Below are 26,648 nucleotides of genomic sequence, written 5' to 3'. Positions count from 1 at the left end.
AGCTGGAGTGAATACAGGTAGCTCCCCAAGGAGACATCTGCTCTTGGTGGGATTGCAAAGGCCACCCTGTATTGGTGTCACTGTAATTGGCTAGAATACAGTCCTAGGAAGTCCCATTAACCTTGCTTCATACAGGGTGGTTGGTGACCCAGCAGTAGCCACTGGAAATTTGTTAGAAATGCAGATTATCAGGCCCCCTCCCCAGATCTACATGATTAGAAGCTGCCTTTGTGATAAAGCCTACCGGGTGATTTATGTTCACATTAAAGTTTGAGAAGCACCAGAATGAGCTGTCCCTTAATTGTGTACAAACAGTCACAGTTCCCCAAGATTCTCCCAGTCCAGTCACCCAGCGCTAGGAATTATTACGGTGCGCAGTGGCCCCGGAGGATCATCATGGTCACTTATAAATCAGCATTAGCAAGTGGTTCTTTAGTTCTCTGTACAGAAATCTGTGACCTCCATGGGAAAGGCCTTAATGATTTTCCATCTCCTCTCAGGAGTCAACATTCATTTTGGTGTCTAGGAAAGAAGGAGGAGATGGCTTTTTTAAAAAATATCTGATGACTGTGACTCTTTTGTTAACTTTGGCTTACTTTGCTTTGGCTTCGGTTTCATGAAACCAGAACCTCCTGTTTACATAGGGTTTCTATAAGGCTTATTGTACTTTGGGGGCACACAAAGGGAGCCTACGGATGAGAAAGAGCAGGAGGAGTGGGCCCAGAGTCCCCCCAGAGCTGTGTTCTAACACTATCCCCACTATTTGATAGCTGTGTGACCCAAGGCAGAGCAGTTTACCTCTCTGAACCTTACTTATCAGTAAAACAGTTATGCCAATAATAATTAACTTACAAGAGTCGTGAGAGATTATATATGAGAAAATTCCCAGCACAGAGCAAGTATTAATAGAAGGCAGAGCTGTGCCATTCAGAAAGTGAGTAATTAGACTATGCATCAAACATGCTTGAGTATTGGCAATGTGGTTAGACTCTGGGGATACAAGAGCAGATGAGACAGGGGGAGTATCTGTTCCAATAGAACTACTGCCCATTGAGAGAGAAAGACAAAGTAATCATGGCTAGCAATGACTGAGTGCTTGCTACATTCTGTTCTAAGGACTTTACATGGGTTGACTGATTTAATCATTGCTGCCATCCAATGGATACCAGGTACTATTGTTAGCCCACTTTACAGATGAGGAGACTGAGGCATGCAGAGGTTAGGTAACCTGGCCAAGAGCTATACTGCCAGTAACCAGGAGAACCTAGGTTATGAACCCAGACAGGATGGTTCTAGAGCCCACTTACTTAAACTCTATGCTAACCTACTTTGCCAAATGCAGCAACTAAATATATAAATACATTCAATAAGGAGATGCCAGAAAGCTTGGAGAGGATACCAGGGAGCCCTCTCCTGGTCTGGGGAGGCAGAGAAGCCTCTCAGAGGAGGTGATGAGAAGGAGATGATGAGAATCCGGGTAAGGAAGGGGAAGAGTCACTCCAGCAGGGCAAGGACAGGGACAAAGACCTGGAATTCACTGAAAACTGGGGTAATTTAACGTTAGGTGACAGAATGGTGCTCGATTTCTGATGAAGACTGCAGCTCGAAATTAAACCAACAAATAAAGTCTTTGGACTGCTACTTCTGTCACATATACATTCCCAACTTTTCGTCTTGGCCAGTGTCAACACCTATCATTTTGAGAGCTAACCATGAAGAAAGGTGAGCTGGCAATGAGATGGAGAAAAGGCGAGGGCTTTGGCATCAAGTCCGGACATGGATCCACTGATTTCTCCTTTGGGTGTGACCTTGGGAAGATTATTTAAACCTATTCTCTGAACCTCAGTTTTCTTATCTGGAAAATGGGAATAATAAGACTTCTAACAGTTGTGGTGAGGATTAAATAAAGCCACGCACACATGGTGCCTGGCCCAGGGGGAGGGCCCAGGGAAGGTTCTCTCCCTTCCCTCTTTAGTGATCAAAGTTAGACGCTGGCATTTGTGCAGGGAAACCAGATTCCATCTTCAAATACCCAGGTACCTTCCATCGTGGAAGATGTTTGGTTTTTCTGATATATTATCCAATGTCAACTAATCAAGTTCTATCACCGGGCACCCATAGAGTTTTTTAAAATGTGTTAATTTGCTTAAGATTCTTCAGAGGAAGCAAACCTTCCATTTGGATGAAGTCCTTAAAATGCCCTACTGTCAGACTCTCTTCTAAACAAACAAAAATGAAAAGTGTGTAATACAATCACAATATGAAAAGACAGCTAATGAAATTAATGAGACTTTCCCCTCCCAGTGCACACTAAAAGAATATACTGGAACTCAGTTCCCACCAAATGGCAGAGAGAGAAATTTGGAATCAACAGTGTCTGATTTTTTCATGGGTAACCTGGGACTTCAGAACCAGAAATCATTTGAAAGAATATTGGGTCAAGCCCCACCATTATGTAGCATATATGTATGGTTTTTTTAAAGGTCATATAGGATTATTGGAAGAATTAAGACTTGAACTTGGGATTTCTGGGACAACGGAGGGGCGGCATATATATACAACTTAGCTAAAGAGATTTGCTGTTCAACCCAAATAGTTTCAATTTTAACATGTAAGCAGAAAGCTGTGATGGATAAGCAGCTAAAATCCCTTCCATGGACAGGGAAAATAGAGTTAAAACTGTTATAAACCAACAAAGGCTCAATTCAACAAATGTAAGAACACACTCTTTTTCCTAATGGATGTGCTAATCCTCATGCTTGTCACTTCCCATTGACCCCTTTGTGGGAAGTTAGTCAAGTTTGCTTAGATTTGCATGTGATTTCCATACTGGTCACCAATCCCAAACTCACGTCAATGAGTAATCACAAGATTGCTTCTGTGCTGGTTCTTGGTCATTAAGTAAGAATGCCGAGTGCCTTGGCCTCTGTCAGGCAAAGCCATCCCCCACGGAAAGCAAGGCCATTCATTCTCTATCACTGCCTCTCTCCAAAGAGGATCAGGGCAGACCTCCTCATTCTGATGCCCTTCAGATGCCTTTCAAAAAGCCACAAAAGATGCCCCAATGCCGTGATGCTGTGTGTGGTCTCAGCAAATCAGCTATGCAAGGAATATCAGGGCCAACTGGGGACATCTGAATTTGGACTTGGCACCCATGGCTCTAGAAAGCTACAATGATCTTGGATGGGAAAGATAATTGTATTGTTGGTATGTCAGATAAGAGTGTCCCTTTTTAGAGATGCATTCTGAAATATTTGGGAGTAAAATATCAAAACATCTGTAATTTTCTCTAAAATATAAGCTACTTTGAAATACAAGCAAAAAATTGTTTAAAAAGAGGATAAAAGCAAATGTAGCAAATGTAAGTGTTAAATCAAGGTGTGAGGATGTGAGTATCCATTATAATATTTCTGTCTACTTTCCTGTAGCTAAATACTGACACACTACACATTTTTTAAAAGAAATAAAGTTATTCTGTTACAATTAGAATAAGAATGATAGACCATCAATCACCTTTTGTTATTCTGTTGGATGAGCCAAAGCTCCACTTCCATAGACAAACACTATGATGAAGAAAACAAGAACACCTTTCTTTTACATGAAAAGTGCACACAGGTAACTCATACGTGGTTGGTTGTTGTTTTTTTTTTACTCACTGCAATAACTGCTAACTATCTATAGGGAAAGGTGGGGACTAACAAGTAAACTTCCCTCTCTGCGGACTGCCTCCCTTCCCCTGGTCAATTCCTCCACTTTCCCCCCACCATTAACAGGTTAGTGTAAGTGAGTAGGAAAATAGATTTGTGTTCTTGGGCCAAACTCAATGCTGAAGTCATCCAGCAGAGAAATAACACAAGCAGAATAGTGGGAAGGGCGGGGGGCAGGGGAATGGGGCCAGAATGAGAGAAAGCACTCTTTTCGAATCATTGGAGAGCTGGATGCAGACATATTCTCTGTGGAAAGAGCCCTTGGTGCTCTCTCTGCATTCTCCCCATGAGGAGAATACGACCTTCTTGAGACTGAGTTCAGTTCATTATCCAGTGAACCTGAGGTTTGCACCCACTTCCTTACACCCAAATGCCCAGGTTGGTAAAGGTACATCCTTCCTCATGGTGGTAAGATTGGAAAGTCCCTCCCCCACAGCCCATATTCTTGACACTGCTTTCTTGACATGGCAGAACCCAATCTGGGAAGACAGTGCCACCAGCAGCTTTTAGCCCTGAGGAATAGTCAAGGCTCCATCCAGAGTGACAGCCAGGAGAAGGCGAGCTGTGTGGGCATCATGCTTGCCCCCTCTTCACTGCATACCCTTGGCTGAATGAAACCGGAACTCATGATAGAGATGCAGGTGCCAACTGCTCTTACTATTCAGCAACAATGGGCAGTGGGTTACACCAAATATATGGTAGTTTCATAAATATATTCAATTTCTGGTACGATTCATACACTTTGATTCCCTGAAACTTGGTAGAAAAAAATTTGGCACCCATAGCCATGCACACAGGTAGCAGCTTATACCCGAGGTGACACAAGAACCATTTACCCCTAGAAAAATGTGACCTCAAGAGACTCAGAGTTCTCCAGTTCACTTAGGCTTTAGCAGGAGGAATTGAACTCTCACAGTCTGGTAGAAGGCACTGAGCAAAATGTTGGGAAAGTAACACATTGTATTGAAACAATGGACTGGCTCTCTTCTTTTGGGTGGTAAGGTTGTGGTTTCCAGAAATAGGACTGAATCATTTGTCTCAAGCAGGTAATTACCATTCCAGCTTGTCTGGGCTCTGGGTGTCCATTCTAAGAAGCTGCAGGAGAAATATATGCTAGAAATAGCAACACTTGAGAGATAATTCCTGGGAAGAAAAAAGAAAACTCTCGATGATCAAGGCCTTCTTCTTACCTTTCTTATCTCTTTACCAAGCAGGCCTCCTTCTGGGTCCTCCTTAGATCTGGGAGTATAGTTATATGAAGAGAATCAACTAGTTCATGTTTATTAGAGAGGAAAAAGGAAGTAATATTTCTAAGTGCTTTAGTCATATCAATCAATTAGGAATGCTGTGGAGTGCACATATGAGAAAAGTGGTCTAATGGTGGCTTAAACAAATATTTGTTTGTTTTTCTCCATCATAGATCAAGAAATGTATAGATAAATAGCCCTAATATGGCATCTCAGGGATACCTATCAGGAACACTCAGTCCTTCTACCTTTCAACTTCTACCCTTAGTAAACTGGCCTTTCTTCTTCATTGCTACTGCCTAATGGTGACAAAATGGATTCCCCATCTCCAAGAAACACAACTTCCATAAAGGAAGGAAGGATAAGGGAAAAGGTATCTTTCCCTTTTTTTCTAGAAAGAAAATATCTTAGCCTACTGCCCCCTGAACTCTCCTTGGCCAGAACTGGGTTATGTCACCTCCAAAATTGACATAAAGGATCAAAATTGATGAAGAGATCCAAAACTGCCTTTTGACAAGGGAAAAAGGCACCCATGACTGAAGTCAAACAATCGTGATTTGCTGCCCGGAACTATGCATACTGTGGAAGTTGTTGTTACCAGGAAAGAAGATGGAAGCGGACGTTAAACAGAGAACCAATATTGCTGTCCCATTGGATGACCATTCTCTATCTTCAGTGCCTTGTTCGTAGTCTCTTCTTCCCTCCTCTGCTTTTAACCCAAATAAAAAATAAAACTTTCTTACTCTTTAAGGCTTGGCTTAAGTCTTCCTGGATGGCCTCCTCCAAGCCCCTACCTTGGAAGACGTTATCCCAGAGAAATTAGAGCTTCCGTGAATTGAATGTTTTTTTATAAGCCAAATATTCTCCTAAATTTGAAATACGACTACTAATTCTCACGGCAATCCTGCCAAAGAGTTAACAGTCCTCATCACCTAGTAACTTTTCCACAGTCACCATGGTCCGTATTCAATGGGGGCATTAATGTGGTTCTGACTCTATCTGGAGCCAAAGACTTTCTCTCTTTCCCCTTTAGCACAGGCGCCATTTTTCTCTACTGAACTCCTATGGAACTTGGAGTTCTGCCGGAGTCTCTGTTGTCTCTTGTATTATTCTGTAATTATTGACATGTGTGAATTATACAAAATGAGTTCTACTTCCTAGGTTCAGGAAAGTCTTCTGTTTGTTCTGACCACTTATCCCCAACCATGTCTAACTGGCCATTGAGCTTCCTATAGGATTTTATACACAGGGTCTCAAGGAACGCTTCTCAGTGGAAGCTGGACTTCAGTGCCTGTGTCTTATTGAGAAATAAAGGATGTTTGTTAAAATTATGGTGCATTGGTTCTCAATTTTGACCGCTTTAGCCGGTCTGAGATGGGACCTGGGTTGAGCCCAGACATCAGTATTTTTTTTTAAATCTCTTTAAGTTTAAATGTACAGCCCAAATGACAGTCTTAAGATGGGTCTCAGACTGTATGCTCACCTAGCTTGTTTCAACAGGTATAATGATCAGGTTAGCCTGTGCAGACTGACCACATAAATGGCCTTTTTGAAGGAGAAATGGAAACTCTTCCTGGGCCCTGGATCATGATGGAGAATTTTTCTAGTCCTGGGCTGGAGTGTGCCCGTCCAGTGTCAAGAGCTTTTGTAAAACATAACAAAGCTAGTCTTTATAGAACCTCTACGACAATGCACGTCACTATTCTTGGGACTCTAAGTAGCTGATTATTATTTTTTTTTTTAATGCTGCTACCCTTTGAGCTAACCAGGTGTTTGTATTCCCCATTTCATAGGAAAATTATGTCAAATCACACAGCGAATGGTGGAATCAGGGATCCCATCCCAGAAGTCTGAGGCTTGGTCTCGAGCTGTATACAGTGTTTCCTGCTCTAGATCACCTTGGACACTCTCAGTGACATCATGAAGTAAGTGTTATGCTCTCTGCTGAGCCAGGAAAGAGGATAGATAGCGCATTAGAGGCCACAATTGGCCTGTACCTCTGTCTAGGAGCACGGTAATCTGATATAGAGGAAACACAGCAGCCATAAGATGGCAGGGGACACGTGATGTTATGAAATCAACTTAAAGCATCGTCCCACCACGTGTAAGGCCTCACTCCGAGTGCGAGGACTTGATCATTTCAAGGCACAGTCAACAGCTCCTTCGTCGTCGGCAGGATAAATACAGGGGCTAACCTAGGGCCTCCACATCTAAGACAGTTGGCAGGTCAACTCCAACATTTGCAAGCAGGAGTCCTAGAAGCTCATGTCTTTAACTCTCTGAGCCCCAATCGCCTCAGCTATACGACGAATAAAATAAATGCTTCAAATGGCTGTGAATAAAAGGAAATCATCCACATGGTAGCCTGGAAAAACACTGTAAACAACTACTTAGTTCTGTTCCTTAAGCAAAACCCATTCAGTTCAGCCATCAAAGGGTTAAAAAAAAAAGCAACTTGAGTGCAGTCCGGGGTTGAGAGATTTTATTTCTCAACCAAGGTCCTATCATCTCAGCTCAGCTCCGCCCTTCCCCAGCTCCTCGCCCAATCCTTGCAGCCACTTGTGGGACTTGTAGGCAGGCCCAGAGCTTCCCTGCAATGCTCTTTGAAAGAGCACTGTGCTTTCGTAAGTCACTGTTCTCTCCTCAGGCTAAGTTCTCCTGAATTAGATTGCAAGGCACTTTATGCAAAGCATCTGACCTTCACCAGCTCTGATTTGCATTGTCATCATTCCTTTATTCTTCTAAAGTGCCTTCATTTTGCATAATGTTATAATGTTATTGGGCTTTGCAGTTAACACTATCTATCTCATTTCTCCAATTATGACCATTTTAAGCAAAGCTATAGATAACCTTCAGAAACCCGTGCCTGTGTGATATTTCTTTCATAAGGAAGAAGCAATGGAACTGGACTTTAAAACAGGAGAGGGGGGGACTAAAAAGGTCATTTAGGCTGGAAATTTAAAACTCTAAGACTACATTTTCTTTCCTTTTTTGGTGATTAAGAGCCTGTTGTCTGTGTCCCCCTTGAAAGCTCTACATTACAGGAGATGCTTACTGTTGGAACAGAACATCCACCTAAAGAAAATAACCCGGTGCCATAGATGTAGAAAGAGTCCCAGCCTAAGATCTCCCTTCCAACGGTTCGTGTGGGCACCGCCCTGCTGCAGGAATGCCATCCCCAAGCCAATGAGTGGAATCACTTCAGGTATCAGTGTCTGCAAGAGACATGATACATTACATCCCCAGCTGCCACTTACTCATCCAAATGAGACTCTGATCCTTCCTTCCAATTTAGAATTGGGTGGGAAAGACCCAGAAAAAGACTCTGAGAGAAGGGAATGGAGACAGAGTGAGGAGATGACCCCAAACCAAATGTCAACCCTTCTGCTCTGATGCAAAGACCCTTGATTCCAACGCAGATGTGCTAACCAGTGGCAGGGAACATTCATTTTTTATAACATTCATCAAATACCTGCTATTCTCCAGACCTTGAGCTGCAGGACCTCATTAGCACTGAGGTCCTGCCGTGAAGTGAGGTCAGTGTACGCAAGCGTACAGAGAAAAGGGGCTCACATCTCACTGAGCATCCTGGCATCCTGGGCGCCTAAGTACACGGCTCTCACTTTATCCCTGGTATTTCTACCCATTCTCCACACATTCCGACAGCTTGTTCTCCCTGGACTCGGGCCTTCCTATCACTGGATGACAGCTAAGGTTGTCTGTCTTGAGCGAGCTTGCCAAACCACTCCACTGATTGCAACAGACCGACCAACCGAGGTCCATTTTATTATTATTTTATTTTGCATTTTTTACTTTTCAATTACAGATTACTTTCAATTATTTTGTATTGACTGCTGGTGTATAGCATAGTGATTAGACCATCATATGCTTTACCAAGTGTCCCCCTGATATTTCCAGTACCCATCAGGCACCATACAGAGCTATCACAAAGTGACTGACTAGATTCCCTGTGCTATACTTTACTTTCCCGTGACTACTCTGTAACTACCAATGTGTACTTCTGAATCCCTTCATCAAGGTTTGTTTTAGATACTGTGTCTTTGTGAATCATTCTTAATGACTGCCTTTTCCAGAAACCTGGTAACACTCCATGTTCTCACCTACACGAATGCTCCTCAAGCCAGAAGAATGGGCCAATTCCTCTGAGAAACTTTCTTTGATCCTCAAGTCCAGTTTTGGTTAGTTTTTTTCCCTGTTACCCCACAGTTGTTTGTTGTTGTTGTTCTTTTGTATTTTTTCTGAAGTGAGAAGCAGGGAGGCAGACAGACAGACTCCCGCATGCACCCGACCAGGATCCACCCGTCATGCCCACTAGGGGGCGATGCTCTGCCCATCTGGGGTGTTGCTCTGTTACAACCGGAGCCATTCTAGCACCTGAGGCAGAGGCCATAGAGCCATCCTCAGCGCTCAGGCCAACTTTGCTCCAATGGAGCCTTGGCTGCGGGAGGGGAAGAGAGAGACAGAGAGGAAGGAGAGGGGGAGGGGTGGAGAAGCAGATGGGCGCTTCTCCTGTGTGCCCTGGCCGGGAAACGAACCCAGAATTTCCACATACCAGGCCAACCTCTACCACTGAGCCAACCGGCCAGAGCCATATCCCACAGTTTTTGAGAAGAACCATCATCTTTATCTGGCTCCCTCCTTCCTCAGAAGACACCATGGAGAAAGAAAGACAACTGGTCTCTCTCTCTCCATCTAAGGAAGGAAGAGTGAGGCAGCTGACTGCTGGGTTTGGGAGAAGGGAGCAGAGAAAGATGATGTTGACCTCTTCTTGCGTCCTCTCCTCTTCCCTGGTCCTCTACCCCTTAGAGCTTTACTGTCTACAGGGTACACGCTTCCTGGTCTGCTCTCCACCAGGTGGTAAGTGAGAGCTTCTTTCCAGGAGGAAGCCTTGCTGTCCCATTACTCCAAAAGCTATTTGGATAAGTTCAATTCTAGTCCGAAGTGTTGTTAGTGAGACCTCTGGGTGGTACATCCGGTATCAGATCCTCCGATCCGGTTCTTATCACAGATAGCGCTGACATGTTGCTCTCCACGTGTTTCTCCCATGTGCCTCTCAACTGACTCAGAACTGGACAAAGAGAAAAGCCACACTGCCAACCTCCTTTGTGATGGTTTTCAGCAGGGGTCCCCAAACTACGGCCCACGGGCCGCATGCGGCCGCCTGAGGCCATTTATCTGGCCCCCGCTGCACTTCTAGAAGGGGCACCTCTTTCACTGGTGGTCAGTGAGAGGAGCATAGTTCCCATTGAAATACTGGTCAGTTTGTTGATTTAAATTTACTTGTTCTTTATTTTAAATATTGTATTTGTTCCCGTTTTGTTTTTTTACTTTAAAATAAGATATGTGCAGTGTGCATAGGGATTTGTTCATAGTTTTTTTTATAGTACGGCCTTCAACAGTCTGAGGGCCAGTGAACTGGCCCCCTATGTAAAAAGTTTGGGGACCCCTGGTTTTCAGCCTAGTCAATACCACTTTCCTTCTCTGTCTCTTCTTCTGAGCCTGTAAATTCCTGGAGGACAGGGACTATATTCTTCTCCATTTTTCTATCTCCAGTTTCTATCACATTATGGCTCAATAAATATCTTCAATGAAAGGATGGATGAACAAACACTTTGTACCATCCATGAGTGGCTTATAATAGTTCTTGTAACAGAATAGTAGTAATAAATAATGAATGGCATGTACTTGTATACTCTGTAACTAACTCTGATTCCTTGCCACACCTTGCCTACCAGCTTGCACAGTCTGCATCTCACAGTTTTGCTGCAGGCCTGCCGTTGAGGAGCATTTACTTCACCGCTTTGATTTGCCAATGCTGAGGATGCTCACGTTTGGCCAGGGAGGTGAACTGCAATCACCCACAGAGCACGGCATCAAAGCTGGGTGATAGCATCCCCCTCACCACAATCTTCCCTTTATGCTCTGCCACTCTCCCCTTCATAAACCAATCTGCTTCTCACTGTACGTTCAACCATAATAGTACCTCTCTCAGCTTTCCTTATCACAAACAAGCTGGCACAGGCATTCGGGAAGCCCACGATGTCTATAGGACAAGAAAACCAATTATTTTTTTCTGAATCGTTTTTCCTCCGAAGTCTTACGCTCTTCCCAGAAATGCGGCAGTGTTATTTTTAGCCCGAATTAGGTGTGTCTCTTTCTAGGAGGCTTCCTGTCTGTCAGCTGTGGCAAAGACTTGAGAAAGCATCCTCAGCTTCAACATATTCAAAACCACGTTGTTTATTAATTAGCCATCTCTAGAGGCTGGGTGAGTATTTTGACAGAGGCTAATTTGAACACGATTTTCATCGCTGGGCTTCTAGACCACCACCATTTGTCTAGGGAAGTAAAGTATCCGATAATCCCAGAATGTTTCCCATCTCAGTTACCTTCATGAACTGCCCATTTGCGAGTCCTGAATGAGTACTCTACACTCTCTCTGCCAGTTACTGTTCAACAAATCACTCCCTAATGCAATGGCTTTAAATGACAGCCGTCTATTATTTTTCATGGACTTATTGACGACCTGGGAAATTTTGCTGATCTGGGCTGGGCTTGGTTGGTCGTGACTGAGCTCACTGGGGCGTTTGTGGTCAGCTGAGTTGGGATGACGGGTCTGCTGATCTTGGGGGGGCTTCTATGTTACATGTTTAGAGTGTAAACTGCTCCAAGAGGACTTTGGCTGTGACAACTTAGCTCTTCTCAAATCTCTCAGCCCCCAGCCGGCTAATCCAGACACAGTTCCTTGGAGCTGGTAGAATTGCATGTTCACGAAACAGCAATCATGCAAGATAAGTGGAGACACTCGAGGGCTTTCCAAGCCTTTACTTGTGACATGTTTGCTAACACCCTAATGGCCCAAGGAAAGTATACTCTTAGCCCAAAGTCAGAGGTGGGGAAGGGGCTTCAAGTTACAGGATAAGGGCATGAACAAGGAGAACCTCTTAATGGGGCCCATCAGTGCAATCCTGACTTACCATTTTCCAAACTCTACTTCTGACTTGCGTATGCCCTGATTTAACTCCTGGTGGAAACAACATCATCGTCAAGAAAAACAGCAATGCCAACAACAAATAGGCTTCATGGACCACCAACCATTGTGCTTAGACTAGAAATAAATGTCCTTGTTTAGTTCAACCCTATAAGAACAGCCCTATAAGAACAACCCTATAAGGTAGATGCTATCATTATTTCAACCCAGGTCTTCTAACTGCAAACCCTGTGGGATTCAGCATGCGGCAGTCTTCCTGTAAAAGCAGGTCTGAATTTATGTCTCCTACAGGAACACCGATCATGATAATGGCCTTTTGTTATATGTTGTTGTTGTCTCCCAGGAAAAACTTTTTGGTGAAACTTTATACACCAAATCCCCTCTTACAGTGCAAATTATTTGAATGGCCAAAGGGTATGTGACTATACCAGCAAGTACAAAATTTAGAGGTGCAATGAAAGATATAACTCAAGGATTATTTCTCAATAATGGCTCACAAATCATTGTGTGCCAAGTCCTCGGGCCATTGGAATCTCTCCTGTCCCTCTCAAGATGTTGCTAGGAAACAACACACATGGGCTGGGGGCGGGGACTCTGCTTCTGAGAACATCCCTCAGCCCCGAGCCCTGCCCTTCTGAACCCGTTTCCACAGAGATGCTGGATCCAACAAGGAAGTGACATACCCACGCAGACCTGGAGGACAACGAACCAGGTTTCACAGGGGGTGAGAATGAGGAAGAGGAGCGGGAAGAAGACACACCTGCCACTTAGTAAGAAGCCAACATCACGTCTTAACAAGCCTGACTTAGGATACGCTTTCATACAATAGGCCCTGCAACAAATTACTCAAAGTAAAAAAAAAAAAAAAAAAAAAATCACTTCATCTAATGCAAATTTCATTAGCCTTCTTAAGCTTCTGAAATGACCAGAACTGTTCAGCAAGACAGACTTTAGGCTGTTGTGGTTTCATCAGCCGTGAAGGTGGAGAAAGATGTTGTAGAATACTGGTGGGCCAATGCAGGTTTACAGTTGTGAGTACGCAAAACACGGAATTTATTCTTGTGTTGTTATTTGTTTAGTAATGATTGTATTTTCCACATGAACAACTTTTGCCCACCCAATATAGCCCAGCACTTACTGGAGGTTCTTCGCTTTGAGTGCTCACGTTTAATTTGCTTTATAGGCTCCGTGATGCCCAGAAGTGTCCCAAGTAACAATGTTGGCCAAGGGTCAATGGGAATTGTTTCTGTAAAAAGCCAGATGGTAAGTACAAGTACGTTAGGTTTTTTTCAGGCAACTGGGTCGCTATTGTAACTATGCCATTTTGTGCAAAGGCAGCCACAAGGCAATACGTAAATCAATGTCTATGAGTGTTTTTCTATAAAACTTTATTTATAAAAACAGAGGGTGGGCCTGATTCAGCCCGTGGGCTATAGTTTTCTGCCGGCCGAGCTAAACAATCAGGAAGACTCTGAAGATATGGGGTCTGTTGCTTCGGAGAATAAATTCCACTTCCGGGCAGGATGAGGCTCAGGCCAGTTTAATGGAGGAGTTTAAGTTTCCCTTCTCAGGATGCTCTGTAACTTGGCCTGCCTTGGTTCAGAATTAGGTGATGAGCAGCAGACTGGATTGCCCAGGAGGGGTTTTTTTTTGGAGAGTCCCCCGGAGAGAAGGAGACTAAGGCCGCATAGGAGTCCAGTGTTCCTCTGAGACAAATTCTGAGACAAATTCAGCTTTTCTCTGCCACAAACTGCCTCTAAAGTGCTTGGAGAGCTAAAGGCAAGAAAAACCAATGGACGCAAGTCAAAGTCTTAAAATGTCACTGAACTAGAAGCAAGAAGACCCAAGGTCCGGTACCAGCCTTGCCATCACGAACTGTATGAATCTGTTACTTGATTATTAAGGTCAAGTTTTCTCCACCAGGAAATAAATTCCAGCGTTTCTCAAAGTATCTGCATCAGAATTGCTTAGGCTGCTTATTTAAAAGGCAAATTTCAGACACCACCCCCAGCCTTCTGAGTTATAATTTCTGAGGGCTGAATAGCCCTAGTCCGGGGCTTCCTAAAAGCCAGTAGTCTGAGAATCGCTGGACAAGAAAGATGCTCTGCAATTAGCCTTGCAGCCCAACGTCCTGTGCCCCTCTCCTGCTGGCGACTCCGGAGCCAGGCCTGCGGACTGGGACCCAGGGCCAGGCCTGCGGACTGGGACCCAGGGCCAGGCCTGCGGACTGTGACCCAGGGCGTTCAGCAGAGCCCTGTGCGATTTCAGCAAGGATAATCCACCTCACCTATGCCTCTGTTTGGAGAAATGGTCTCCTGGCCCGGGCAGATGTGTTATTTGACATTCACAAGAGCAAAGAAATAACTCCACACCCTTTTCCTCAGGCAAAAATGCAAATCTGGAACTCACCCTGCGTGCCTTTCCAGGGAGGTGCCACAGCTGACAGGGGCCTGCGGCTCCAGCAGGGTCTGGAAATTGAACCCTACCCTGGAAACTGCGCTCTTCAGCTCAATAGAGCTTCAAGGGAGAAGTAAAAGGGGTGTGTGTGTGTGTTCATGCTGTCTGTGTGCTGTAGGCATGTGTGTGCGGTGTGTGTGTTCATGCTGTGTGCTGTAGGTATGTGTGTGTGTGTGTGGTATGTGTGTTCATGCTGTGTGCTGTAGGCATGTGTGTGTGTGTGTGTGTTCATGCTGTCTGTGTGCTGTAGGCATGTGTGTGCGGTGTGTGTGTTCATGCTGTCTGTGTGCTGTAGTCATGTGTGTGTGGTGTGTGTGTTCATGCTATCTGTGTGCTGTAGTCATGTGTGTGTGGTGTGTGTGTTCATGCTATCTGTGTGCTGTAGGCATGTGTGTGTGTGGTGTGTGTGTTCATGCTGTCTGTGTGCTGTAGGCGTGTGTGTGTGGTGTGTGTGTTCATGCTGTCTGTGTGCTGTAGTCATGTGTGTGTGGTGTGTGTGTTCATGCTATCTGTGTGCTGTAGGCATGTGTGTGTGTGGTGTGTGTGTTCATGCTGTCTGTGTGCTGTAGGCGTGTGTGTGTGGTATGTGTGGTGTTTGTATGTGTATGTTGTATGCACAGGGTGTGTTTGTGTGCAGCTTTGTGTGCAATGTGTGCATGTTGTATATATGTGTGGGTGTGTGCGATGTGTATAGTATTTGTGTGTGGGGTGTGTTTAGAATGATGTGGTAGTGAGCAGAGTGTGCATGTTGTATCTGTGTGCTTAGTGTGTGGTGGTGTGATATGTGTCGTATTTGTGTGTATGTGAGTTGTACATGCAGTGTGCATATATGTGTGTGTGGTGTGCATGCTGTATCTGTGCGTACATGCTGGGGGAGGGGGTAAGGGGGGGTTAGCCAGGAGAGCCAGAGTCCGTAGAGACAGACTCCCCTATGCGTGCCAGCCCGGGGAGGGGGTAAGGGGGGGTTAGCCAGGAGAGCCAGAGTCCGTAGAGACAGAATCCCCTATGCGTGCCAGCCCGGGCAAGGGGCTGCGAGGACAGAGCTGACTCAGAGCCAGCGCTGCCTTGATGGCCCTGAGGTCAGGGCACAGGCTTCCCTGAGCGCTGTGTGCCAGGCACGTTCTCTGCGTCACCCTCCCAGCAGCCCCTCTGAGGTAAAGACCGGGTTCCCCTCATTGCACAGCCGAAGCCAGCAGAAGCTAAGTGAGGTTAGCAATGAAGTGCTCTAACCAGCCTGAAGAGCTTGAACCCGGGCTGGATTCCGGAGCCGTTCTAGTAACCACAGCCAGCACAGCTAACTTTATCTCAGGATGTGCTCCAACCACCGCATGAGAGAGACACTGTCATTCTCGTTGTGCCAGCAAGTAAGCTGTCCAGTGTCAGGGGTCCCGCCCCAAGCCTTCTGACTTTGTCTCTTAAAGATAGATGAGCATGGAAATGCATGACAAACGATGCATGTACAGAGCTTAAAGGAAGAAAAGGGTAACTTCCTGGGGGAGCCCAGAGACTGTTTCCCTCGGAAGTACAACCTGTTTGCTTGCATTTGCAAACCCAGCTCCTGGAGAATCAGCAGAAACCGTATTCCGCTGGCTGTGACTTTACAGACGAGAGTTTGATGGTTGTAATTTCATACCTGCTTGATTTGTCCTTGGTTGGGCGGCGAGCAGGGAGTCATGTTCTACTTCTTTTTTCCTTTCTTTGAACATAAACTCCCTGGATGAAATGTGAAAGCCCCATTTTGGCCACATCAGTAGCCTCTTATAGGAAGTACCCCCACCCCCTGGAGCTGGAGGAGTCGAGGGCAGTAGACAAGTTTGCATATGGACAGAGAAGAGGGGCCATGATGAGGCTGGGTGTGCAGGATAGTGCTCCAGAGAGTCAGGGGCTGGGGCATTGGAGAAAAAGTCTGGTGGATTATTTTATCTCCAGTTCTGTTACAGTTTCTAGTCTTCTTTCCAAAAGAACTGGAAATGATTTAATAATAAAATCATGGTTATTTTGTGTTTCAAGAAGATAGGTCTGACTCAGCTATATTCTGAAAAGACAATCTTATCCCCACAGGTGTGGGTTTAGCTGTGCAGGACATTAATGGCTAGAGCCAGAGCTGAAAGTTTATTAGAACTGTGGTGTGTTGTTTTTTAACATCTTGAAAATAGAACAATATAGAGATGAGGATGACCAAACTTGATTAAATAAATAAGTACAGAAACTAGAAGACACCTAAGTGAGCGAATTGAATGTACTTGGTGTCTGTTTGTGGTTGTGTGTGTGTGAGTCTGTGTGCACACAGCGCTTCTGGTCACTCTGTTCTTGTGTGAGCTTGCTCGCTGCTTGCACGGGCAGATCACTCCATTGTTTTGCCACTCAGATTGTGAGGATGAGTTTCTTCTAACATTCACCAGTTGTCCTAGTTCTGACTTCTAAAGCTACTCAGAGTCTATTTGTAATACATTTTAGTGACTTCAACTTCTTATTGGGAGAAAGACAGAAAAGCAAATGTACGCAAGTAAAATAAAGAAATAAATCATTCTTCTCCACATGAAAAAGCCCATTGATTAGTTGAAGATGACTAATAAATCCCACTAATCCTTTTCTTCTCCATCCAGCTTAAATATCACTTCTGCCCGGATCCAACTCCCACGTCCAGAGATGCATGACTCTTCCCAGATACACACCCACGCATGCACACATGCACACATACACACGGCTAATTGGTGGGTTCAACTCTCCTTTAAAACCCCGTGAATGGTATTGTCCTTAAGTGTGAAGTGCTCAGAAAACTTCCTTTACAGTTAAATTTGCTGCCTGTCCAGTTCAGCGCATACACTGTGCTGAACTCCCTACATTGTGGCTCAGTTCACCATTGGGTCTTGCCATGGTCCTGAGTGGGTCCCTGTCTTTAAACCACCTTTCCCAATGAGTGGGTCTATTTTCATCACACTTATTTCTTCTTGGACTGAACTCGATCCCAGGTCCCTGGCCAGCAATCTTTTCTGACTGCCTGGCATCGAACATTTTAACAAACTCGATGTTCATTTCAAACAATCACTTAAATTTGCAAGGAAGGTCATGAGTGGACAGATACAGCAGGTAGCTGTTACAAGTCCTATTCTTCAACCAATGTGTATCTATTAAAAGTTACTACCAAAAAAAAAAAAAAGTTACTACCAGCCAGCCTTGATTTCTCAAGTTCTACTTCCAAAATATTCTGAAGAAAAGTCCTACCTGTCTTGCTAAGATTGATACATATGGTATCAGTAGTGTCCGATTCTCTACCAATCTATCACTCTACCTGAAAAGGGAAGAGGTGAATTTGTCATTACCTCTTCTTATTCTTGGTGATCCAGACCAGTTCCTGGTGATCAAGACTTCCTCTTCTAAGTGCTGAGGAAAAAATTGTATGTATCAGTTACGGATTTTTCTTGGGGACATAAAATTTAGGTATATATTCTAACAGCCATCTTTCTTTCCTATTTAACATGGAATCATTTGTCCTCCAGTCTTCTGGAATTGCCCTTTGCCATATTTTTGGAGATCACTGAGAGTTACAATTGTACTTTTAAGTTCTTAGTAGGGAAAGCTGGAGGTTTAGATGTGAGTTTAAATCCTGTTTCCATTTAAAGTGCTTATTCAGGGTGGTAACCTTGAGTAAATGATTTATATTCTTTGCAGCACACTTTTCTTGTCTGTAAAATGGATATTATGTGTGTTTTTTTAGAATTGTTATGAGAAAAGAGCTCAATCATAAACAGCCAAAAAACACCTAACCCGGTGCCTGGTGTGTCCTTCAATAAATGTCTGTCCCTGCTCCAGGGGGAATCAATGTTTCGTTTCTGCATGTTGACCTCTCTCCTTCCGTAATATTTTCTCACGTGTCCTCCCTCCGTGTTCTACCCTTTCCGGCTGGAACATCATGCCTCTGGACAGCGAGGACATATGTTCTAAGACATACAGCTCTGTTTCCTCACTGTCATCTGTCAACATTGTCTTTTCTGCTCTGGGCAGTGAGCTTCTCCTTTGTGCGTCCTTCTTACTGAGGAAATAGCTTCTATATAACATATGTAGTCCCATTCCAACTCCAGCGCCCTTTTAGTGCTGAGTACTTTTTACAAGTCATGGCTTCTTTAACAGATATTAATGAAAGGCTCACTACATCCAGCCCGTGCTCAGTGCTGAAGGTGCGCTGATGAACACAGAGACAGGGTCCCTGTCGTGCCGCATCTCATAGGGCCGTGTCTGTCTCCCGCAGCTGAAGCTAGGGTCAACTCATGCCCTGAGTTCTAGCACAGATGGAACCGGGATTCTAGTCTAGGCTCCCTGTCTACCATATGAAAGGTTTTTGAGAAACGTGACCAGCACCAGGGAATTATTATAAAGTAAACTGTTAGGAGGCCTCATGATCCTCCTTCTGACATCATCTGCTTTCATTCACTGACTATCAACTAATCCTTCTTAAATGGTTACTGGATAGGGTAGTTAAGGTGGCACTGATAACAACTGCGGCGGGAATGGAGTGAGTGACCTTAGTCACGTCTACACTGTCGGGGAGGGGGTGCGGGGGAGATGAGTCTTTCCCCGACCTGACCGGTACCACTCAGCCTGACTCAGTCCTTGCAGCGCTCGATGCTAAGTTCTGACCCCAGGGAACGCAGAAGCTCCTCCTACTCCACAGCCACACACCCTTTGGCCCGTTCACTCGTTCTCCATTCGCTGCGGTCTGAAAGCTCTGCAGCAGCCGTGAGTAGCAGGTCTGAGTCATTGTTTCACCCTGGCCGCTGGCACGGTGCGTGGCCATGGGGAGTCACCACGGCTCCCTGGACCCTCCATCCTCAACTGTAAAATCAAGACATTGGAATAAAAAATCCTGAGAGAAGTCTGACTAAATTTCCCAGCGGTCAGTTGCCCGGTTGCAGGGACACTTGGCTGTGCACTGATGGCGGCACTCAGCCTTCAGACCCGAGGGTAACTGGCTCTGCAGAAACGAGGGCGTGGCCCGACAGCGGGGCTCGCGCGCTGTGGCCTGAGCGCTCGCGTGGCTGCCGGTGCGCATGCGCACACCTTCAGACGGCCTGCACGGGGAAGGATAGAATGGGACCTAGGGCAGTAGGCTTGCAGCCTAGCTTTGTCACAGTGCTGTGTGGCCTTCAGGAAGCCATGCCACCTCTCTGAGCCTCCGTTACTTCCTCTGTACATTTGTACATGGCAGAATCATGCAATTTTAAAAGCATCATGGAGCCTAGAAACATTATAAATTAAATGTATAATGTATCATTTATAAACTAAAGTATGGATCTGATTGACAGGTGGCCCAAGAGGCTGGACTCGAACCTGTGATCATGAGGTGAGCAAGCACGAGCACAGTAGATTGACTCAGAGTGCTTGCTTACTGGCGGGGACTTGAGTGACAGTACCAATGTGCAGAATGTAAGGTGGGAGGGCTCAAGCCTCCTGGAGTTACCCCAATGGCACAGTCACTAATCAGAGCTGCTGTGACAATTCAATGTGATTCCATAGGCTAAAACGCCTGGCAAGTGCGCAAGGACATTTAAAATAATGCTAGTTTTGAACATGAGTCTGCTTTGGGCCAGGTTAAGTACACATGGCTCTAAAGCCCTTTGTCCTACAATAAGGTTGACCCTAGGGGCAGGATCAACATCTTGTAGAGGCAGTACCTAAGGAAACAAAATAATCTTCTTTTTAAGAAACCCAGTCTTGTGACCAGGTGGTGGCTCAGTGGATAGAGCACTGCCCTGAGATGCTGAGGACCCAGGTTTGAATCCTCGAGATCACCAGCTTGAGCGCAGGCTCACCAGTTTGAGCGCGGGGTCACCGGCTTGAGCGTGGGGATCGTAGACATGCACCGCAGGTTCGCTGGCTTGAGCCCATAAGTCACTGGTTTGAAGCCCAAGATCGCTGGCTTGAGCCCAAGGTCACTGGCTTGAGCAAGGGGTCACTTGCTCTGCTGTAGCCTCCTGGTCAAGGCACATATGAGAAAACAGTCAATGAACAACTGAGGTACCATGATGATGAGCTGATATTTCTCATCTCTCTCTCTCCCTTCCTGTCTGTCTGTCCCTTTCTTTGATATTTCTCATCTCTCTCTCTCCCTTCCTGTCTGTCTGTCCCTTTCTCTCTGAAAGAAGAAGAAGAAGAGGAACAACAACAACAAAGCCCACCCTACCCCAGAGGTTTGAGGTCAGACTGCTGAGGCGACGGGAGCTGCTGGGCTCTCACACTCAGGCGGAGCCTGGGGCTTACAGAGCAGAGCTGCTGGCACCTGTCCCTCCCAGCCTGCCCCTGGCAACATTTGGAAACTGAGTCTGCACCCAGCTCCCAGCTCCCAGCAGGCCTTCAGTAAATGTTCAGTATTTGAATGGACGAATTAGTAACTTCATATACAAATGAAAAAAAAAAATGGAATAAAATATTTTACCAGACCAGTACTGTTAAATTTTCATTTCATACACACCTCCCCACTCTCCAAATTAGTTTCTCTGAAGGCAACGTCCTGGAGTATTTTCCTCCTATGATATTTCTACATGCAGAATCAATGGAGAGCACTCACAGTATTTTTTAAAACTTTTAATTTCTCTTCCAGCTTTGGAAAGTTCTATTCTGAAATTTTAAATAGATCCATAGATAGATAAGTTTAAAAAGCATCCTCTGAAATCTCAGAGTTTGTAGGAGCTGTCTCCCCCCAAATCTTTCAGGGAGCTGTCCCCCTTTTTCCCCAGTGACAGGAGGCTGCTTTTGCACCTGGGCACATGGCTGCCCAGGAAAAATTCCACATTGTCCTGCCTCCATTGCAGGTAGGTGTGGCCATATGACAAGTCCCATGCGACCTGAGTAGAGGTGGTGAGTGCAGCTTCCTGGCAATGTCCTTACCCAGGAGGGTCTGTTTTCGCCTTCCCCTTCTCTTTGTAAGTGCCAATGGAAAGATGCTCTCAGATGTTGAGATGAACTTGGAAATGGAATACACATGTGAATATTAAAACATAGGAAGATTTGGGTCCCTCATATGGACCTTTTCAGACCTTACCTAAAAGAGATATAAAACTCAACTGAAAATAAAAAACTGTGTTTTGGTGTTTCCTCTCCCACATAGTTGAAGCAAATCCTGACTCATCCAGAGATGGTCCTCAGAACCCTTGGGAAATGCTATTCATACAACATGTTGCAATACAATGAGCCAGACGGGGAAATAGTTACCAAATAAAGCATATATAACCGATAACAACTAAGGTGAGGTCCGGTCCAGCTTCTATCACTTCTGAAGCTTACTGACATGCAAGAAATCATTTCCATTTTTAAAGCTTCAGTTTTCCCCTCGGCAGAATATGGACATTAAATTAAGATCTCCTCTCTAAATTTACTACCCTATGAAACTTTTTAGAAAAATACATCATGCGTTCCCGTGTGAAATAACCTATCAAGCTCAAGGCTATTAGGGACGGAAGAATCTGGTTGTAAACACAGTCAATCAATATTTGCCATGCGGCTAACTCATGCCAGGTGCGATACTGGCAGTATGGAGGTGAACTGGAGAACAAAGGCATTAACAAATACTATAAATAGAAAAGGATTTGTGTAGGAGAGAAGTACCCACATTATAAAACCGTGTGTCGGGGGACACAACTCGGTGGTGGGAAGAGATCAGGAAGGAAGACAGAAGAAGTGATATTTAAACTGAAATATGAAGGCTGAATGACAAGTAATTAGGTGGACAATAGGAAGAAAGAAACACAGAAAAATAGATCTTAAATGAACTTGAAGGGTTCCTTTTGGATTGGTTGATCAAGACTATTGAGCTGGAATCAGAGACTCACAGATTTACACTTTCCCAGACTTGGCACTCTGAGAAACGGATGCCTCCCAGCGAAAGTTCCGCCTGATACTTAAACATTCGTGGTTTCCAACTCTGGAAGGTACTTCTCCTTGAAGTGGCAACACCGAGCATATGGGGCTGGATGCTGTCCCTTCCATGTGTACAGCATCTTTCTGAAGCTGGAAACGGGGAGAGACAGTCAGACAGACTCCCGCATGCGCCCGACTGGGATCCACCCGGCACGCCCACCAGGGGGCGACACTCTGCCCACCAGGGGGCGATGCTCTGCCCCTCCGGGGCGTCGCTCTGCCGCGACCAGAGCCACTCTAGCGCCCGGGGCGGAGGCCAAGGAGCCATCCCCAGCACCCGGGCCATCTTTGCTCCAATGGAGCCTCGCCGTGGGAGGGGAAGAGAGAGACAGAGAGGAAGGAGAGGGGGAGGGGTGGAGAAGCAGATGGGCGCTTCTCCTGTGTGCCCTGGCTGGGAATCGAACCCGGGACTTCTGCACGCCAGGCCGACGCTCTACCACTGAGCCAACCGGCCAGGGCCTGTACAGCATCTTTCAACTCACTGTTGAGAAAGAGGCCTCGCATGTATCATTTCACCTGCCATACGACGTAGGCGACGAGATCCTCAACCACAGGGGCAGAAACGGAAAGGGGGAGCAGCATGCCATTGGGGCCCTTGCTTCTCCCCTCACAGGAAAATAAGTGAAGACTGGAAACCCACCCTTGGGTTGTTGACCCTAAACATGATCCCACAACTTGACCACAGTCTTTACTCAACAGAGTGGCTTAAATGGCACGTGTGCCTGTTTCCAGAGAATCAGCTTCACCCTCGGAGGATAAAGATTCAGCACCACAGGGAAGGCTCTAAAGAATGTTGTGCTGTCAGCTCCGAATGCCGTTCTCAGGAATGTCCAAACATGTCCGAATGGTGGCGGTGCTGTCTGAATGAGGGGCACCCTTTGCTGAGGGAGATCAACTGACCAGAGAAATGTCAATGTTTCCATGACTGATCCAGTATTAGAGATAAGAAGTCTTCCACCTTCCCCTTCACTGCCCTCCAGCCACCTAATACTCAAGACCACTCCCTTAAATCACCACCATCAAAAAAAATAATCCAATTCTAGTAGCTCAGATTCTGAAATTCATGTTTTTGTGCAACATAACATGTTGTGATACTGTCGGGGCTAAGAATTCAGACTCAGTTATTGGATGACTTGGGTGCTTATGTTCTAAAATGCACAACTTGTGTGACCTCGGGCAAATGACTGAACATCGTATACTTCAGATTTCTCCCCTGCAACACAGCAAGTGATATTGACACTTTTCCCTCTTATGGAGGTGTTCAGTACAAGAAATCCTGAAGTATAAGCACTTGGTAAATGTTACCTTAAAAAATGCAAGCAAACTTTTATTCTACATTCTACTTCTTTGTTTCCACTAAAATTTCTCCTTGTCTTTATTTCCAACTCAGTTCCTAAATCCCTCCCATTTCCCCAGATCTATTATTCTTAACTCCCCTGCAAGATCGAGACTATCAAGGAGTTATTGGAACTACAATCTTGCAAGACCCCTACTCTCTCACCTTGACCTTCCATACCACCTGCCTTTCCAACTTCTACCTCCCAGATCCCGATCTTCTGAGTACTGTTGGGATAAAACGCTTAGGGATGGTAATTAGCAACACTATATACCCATACTCAGTCTCGGGTGGGTGCGGAATGCTTAGAGGTACCTGTTAGTCACACCTACTTCCCACTTCCCACACTGTAAGCTGCTATGCCAACCCTGCCCTCTTAGCATGAATGAATTTCTTCATACATGTCTGAATTTACTTAGTCAATACGTATTTACTCAATCTCTTCTATAGCTAGATTAATGGTTTCCAAAACGACTACTTCCACTAAGAAAAGTCTGAGACTCACTTGTTCATTCATTCATTAAAAATAATCTTACTACTTCAGAAATAACACCATGAGCTTTATTACATATTCTTCTCCTTCTCAAACTCAATCTACACTTTCTTCTAATGTCCTAGGAAAAAAACATCTTATTTCTTTGCAAGTGTAGTTCCCTCATCAGCACTCCTCTGCAGTCTCCTTTTCTTTGATATCCATTTCTACATTTCTTCATTCCCCCTGAACCCCTATGGCCGATTCTTTATTCTTTGAGAGTTAGGATTTAGAAAGCAAAACAAGCATTTTTGTTTGTTTTCACTATCTCTCTCACTTCCCCCCCTCTCCTCGGTAAACATTCTAAGCCTGTCTAACACTCTCTCAATCCCTCTCCCATCCCCTGATCCATGCGTAGAGATGCACAGAGACAGTGTAACCCTCAGGCAAATTGCTTCCTCCAAGGTCAGCAATGGCCAGTTTTGAAAAGTTCTAGGGATCTTCCTCAATCCTCATATTACTTCTCTTTCCTTCCTATAGCATTTAGCCTTGGTGACCCCCAACTGCTGGAAAGGTGACCCCCTTCCCCCTGCTGTCATTTCATTCTGAGCACTTTTCTGCGACCTTTCTGTTTCTTCTCTTCTCCCCATTTGTCAGACCTCAGATTTCCAACAGTGACAGGACGTCTCCATGAAGATGGTCAACTCAAATGCAGGTTTCCAGAAGAATGTATGGCCTTTATCGTACTGTATGGCCAGTAGTCACGGCCACCATCACAGCTGCCTAGCCAATGCAGATTCGCATTTGATTTGGACAGATGTTAAGGAATCAACAGAGCCAAGAACTGGTGGTCCATTTTCCTTTATTCCAGACTCGTACTCAGTAAGCGAGTAAAAACAAACACACTGGGCTCCAAAACCCACTCATTCAGCACTCACAAAGCCACTGACTCATCTGAGTTTCCTAGAATCAAAGGCTTCCACCTCACCAGTCTTATCCACCTCTGTTCCCCATCTCCTTCTCCTCACGAACTGACTTCTTCTTCCCCATTCTGCCATTTGGCTACCTCCTCCACATGGCCTCCCTGCCCTGCTCCAGCCTGGGCTGCTTCTCCCTACAAGAACGTGGCCATTCTCTCTCTAAAATGCCCTCCTAGTTCCTCCTTTAAAAACCTTTTGGTGCAAAAGTTCTCCCCCCAACACACATTAGCATAACCACGCCTCTTTCCAAGCATGAAGGGCAACTAGCTGTATCACGTGAGGGCAGCAGCCATCTTTAACAATAAGGGTGAGAAAAAATAACTTTATCTGCCCAACACATATTTTCCTCAACTTCTGCAAAGGCCCCTTAGTTGGTTCACTTCTGTCGTCTTGCTGTTTTTCCTGGTCATAATCGATAGTGCCCATTGTCACCAAAGATATTCTTCTTAGAGTCACATAGATCATTCTTTCAAAACCCATTGATCAAAATGCTCCCACAGAGGAGAAAACAATTGTATTCTTACTAATACAGTTCCCAAATACCTTGATGATTTGGGCCCAACTCATCATCTTCATTCATTCATGTAGTCATTCAGTCAAGAAATATTTATTGCATACTTGCTATGAGCCAGGCACTGTTTTAGGTATCAGTGACTATGGTTGATAATAATAATGTTCTTAATTATGAATAGTAGTATTTATTATTATTCCTACCCTTATGGAGTTCTCACTATTATTGTGTGGATTTATCTCCTGCACTATGCTACATCCCACTTACAGTGAATTATTTCCTTTTCCTGGTCTACACAATTTTGTTTTTTACTGTTATTATTACTTTAATTCGTGGAATTTCTTTTCTTCATTTCTTTCTGTTCTGACAAAAAAAGAAAAAAGAGAGAGAATTTCCTTTTAGCTTATCCACCATGCTCATGAATAAAAACCTCAGAAAAAATAGGTTTATCAAAATCTACCCTGTGCCCACGCCTGATCCTCATCCCTTCCTTCATCCCGCAGGTGTGTCAGAGTGTTTTACAAAACTCACGTCTTGTAACTCCTGGGCTGGCTGAGCTCTCTCAGGAGCCTGCACCTCTGCTGCTGGGCTGACCCCAGGATCGAGAACCCCCTTTCTCTCTGCTCTGTCACTGGCTAACTCCAGGAAGACGACTGCATGGGACAGTCGGTGCCTAAATTGGAATCCTGGCTCCACTCTCTACCCCAGCATGACCCGGGGAGATTCATCTCTCAAAGTCACAGTTTCGTCACCTGCACAACACGGCTAACAATAGTGGCTACATCACAGAGGTGTTGCCGTGATTAGATGAGATAATACACGGAAAATAAATAGAACCCTGCCCGGCACCTGCGAGGCCTCGATAACCAGTGCCTGTTATTAGGTTTGCTGCCGTCCTGCGGGAGAGATTACCGGGGCTAGGAGCACACAAGCGCAGTCACTCTAACCTTGAGAAGTCTGGAAAGGTTGGAGGCACTGGCACTTCTTACGCGTGCTGATGAACCCCGGGTTCATC

At 45.2% G+C, this 26,648-nt stretch overlaps 1 long non-coding RNA gene across 1 annotated transcript; it reads left to right on the top strand.

Moving 5' to 3' along the window:
• Window positions 1-12,911: 12,911 nt before the first annotated feature.
• On the top strand, window positions 12,912-20,793 carry LOC136398083 (uncharacterized). The gene is made up of 3 exons (XR_010749983.1): window positions 12,912-12,994; window positions 13,147-13,226; window positions 20,564-20,793. It is a non-coding gene; the product is annotated as an uncharacterized lncRNA (long non-coding RNA).
• Window positions 20,794-26,648: the final 5,855 nt, after the last annotated feature.

This window comes from Saccopteryx leptura, chromosome 3 (genome assembly GCF_036850995.1).
Source record: "Saccopteryx leptura isolate mSacLep1 chromosome 3, mSacLep1_pri_phased_curated, whole genome shotgun sequence".
Classification (NCBI taxonomy): domain Eukaryota; kingdom Metazoa; phylum Chordata; class Mammalia; order Chiroptera; family Emballonuridae; genus Saccopteryx; species Saccopteryx leptura.
This window is presented reverse-complemented; position numbering and strand designations above follow the sequence as displayed.